Source organism: Cryptomeria japonica, chromosome 10, assembly GCF_030272615.1.
Source record: "Cryptomeria japonica chromosome 10, Sugi_1.0, whole genome shotgun sequence".
NCBI classification, from domain to species: domain Eukaryota; kingdom Viridiplantae; phylum Streptophyta; class Pinopsida; order Cupressales; family Cupressaceae; genus Cryptomeria; species Cryptomeria japonica.
The window spans coordinates 396,962,723-396,965,234 of NC_081414.1; positions in this window are offsets into that span (position 1 = coordinate 396,962,723).

The following is a 2,512-nucleotide window of genomic DNA, read 5'->3' on the forward strand; positions in this document are numbered from 1 at the left end:
GCGGCTCATGCAGAAGAAGTTGCATATAAGGATGTCACCGCAAGCAAGCGCCTTGGTCCAGAGGTATGGAGTTGCGTTCTTACAATTCCCTAAATTCACTTACATTAGGATGCAAGGATTCTCCTTCCAGTCATACAAGTTGCCCAGATATCCATCAGACAAGCTTGTATTGCTAGGGCTCATGAGGTAGTTAACGGCCTATGATCAGCTGCATAAGAAGAAGAAGAGGCAATCAATTGAATTTCCAGTTGTTCTGGGTGACTTCATGGAAATATGCCCAGGCCTGGAAGCCGCTAAAAGTGCAGCAAGGGAATTGGCGTTTTATTGCCTGCCATTTTATACATCCAGGACCCAATATGATCCTTACAGCCAAATTAGGAAGGTTGTTGGCGTCAAATTCATACACAAGTTTCACTTGGGGGATTACTGGGCAAGTGCCGAGGATGACCTTGAGGTCTAGAGAAGAATGCATTCCAGATTTCCCCTCGACACTATCAAGATAAGTGAAATATATCAGGTGCTAGATCAGGTGGAGGAAGATGCAGATTTGACACAACCTGAATTCGAGAAGGTAAAGGATCAACCTATTCAGTTGCCAGATTGGTCAGAGCTCGAGATGGATGATTTGAATATCCTAGCTAGACCAGTGTTGAAATTCACTAAGCACTGGATTGACAGGCAGACAAGAAAGTTGGTGGAAGAAAATGTTTATCTAACATACCAGCTAATGGGAAATCTGGATTCCCACAGTGAGGCAACTGAAAGCTCTTCATAAGTTCAGGCAGGAAGGGAAGCCCAGATGGATAAAGGGAAAAATGCCCCAAAGAGGCCAAGGACAATAAAGAAGAAGGACAGCCAGCAGGAAATCCCACAGGAGGTTCAGCAGGAAGCCAAGCAAGGAGTGCCTCCACAAAAGAGAGCTAGGACAGAAAGGGAGCATTCACCAGTTAGTTCCTCGAGCGTGCGGGAAGTAGAGATGTTTCCACATTCCACAGGTCCACTTCTAGGGAGTGTTCCGACACTCGATATACTCAGCATCAATGCTTCACAAGGACACTGTCGACCGAGAAGTCAGAGGCAAGAAAGTCCCCCGCACCAGGAAGAAGCTTGCTAGGATAGCTTCGTGGAGGCTATCCTTGATGAAATGGAAGAAGAATCTCAGGAACAAAAGCATGTAGAAGATCATAGCCACTCCATCCCTGCTCCAGACCGATTGATAGGAAGGGTAGGGAAGGAAGCAAAAGGAGGAACCAATCCTGCTCAGGAGTTGGAAGAATTATTGAAGAGGATGGATCGACCAGCAGAAAGAAAGGCTCCCCGGAAGTTTTCCAAGGTAGTCAGGGAAGAATCTGGATCCTGGACCTTGCACATTGCTGAGCCTGCAGTGGATAAAGATAGAAGTGAGATCAAGCAAGAGGATTACATCATCAGACATGTTGATCTTGGCCATGCTTCCACTGGTCAAGTAGTGGGAGACTTTGAAGAATCTTCCTTGGCCATGAAGGAGAAGTTGCTGAAATCAAAGGTAAAATGTAAGCGGCTGAGGGAAGAAAATAGAGTCCTATGCGAATACGTCAAGAGTTTCATAAGACCCCTCAGGGAGGCAAGTCCTTCATTCACTCCTCCTCCCTCCCTTCCCAAGGAAGTGGTTGATGATGTAGAGCTCATTAGAGCAATGGCGCAAAAGTCTCGGTAATGGGTAGAAGACGTTTATGCTGAGGCAGGAAAATTCATTGAGGATCTAGCTCAGATTCATTCGAAGCTCATGGCCCTCCTAAACAGATTGAAGACAGCAGAAGGATTATAGGAGGATGTCGACATTTACCAAGACTTAACCATTCCGCGACTCAGGGGTCTGACAAAAACTCCAAGGCAAACTCTGGTGGACGGGAGAGTGATCCAAGAAAATGAAGCTTATGACTTTCCCCGATGGTTCTACGCCATCTGCTCAGGAAAGAACACCTTTGACAAATTCAACGTTGACTCTGTCACCTTGAAGGAGTCTATCAGAGGGGTACAAGAGGAAATCCTTAGTGCGATAGAAGCATTGTTTGCGAAGAAACTCAATGACGAAGGAATAACGTGTTGGTGTCTGTTTTATCATCTACCAAACATTAGGATAGGATACCCGAAGGTATTCTATCCTCTCCTGAAAAATCACTACTAATTCCAAGGTCTATATGTGCGAACAAGCGACTTTAGTGGAGTAGCTTCTTGGGTAGTGCATGCTGAAATTTTCAAGGGGGACTTACGTTTGACAAGTATTCTTGAACTGCTGGACTTAGATGGATTTAGCAATTTAGGCTCTTCTTTTTTTGGGGGAAATTTTCTGGGATTTAGACTTTCAAAAGAAAGGGAAAAAGAGATAGGGTTTAGGAAGGCTAATCTAATCCTACGAATTCTGGAGACGGTGTCAATTGGGTGCTCTCGAGAAACCAAGCCTTGCTTCGCCACACTAGGGACAACTACATAAGGCCGGTGCAGTGTTCAACGGGTTGTGCTTATGATCGAG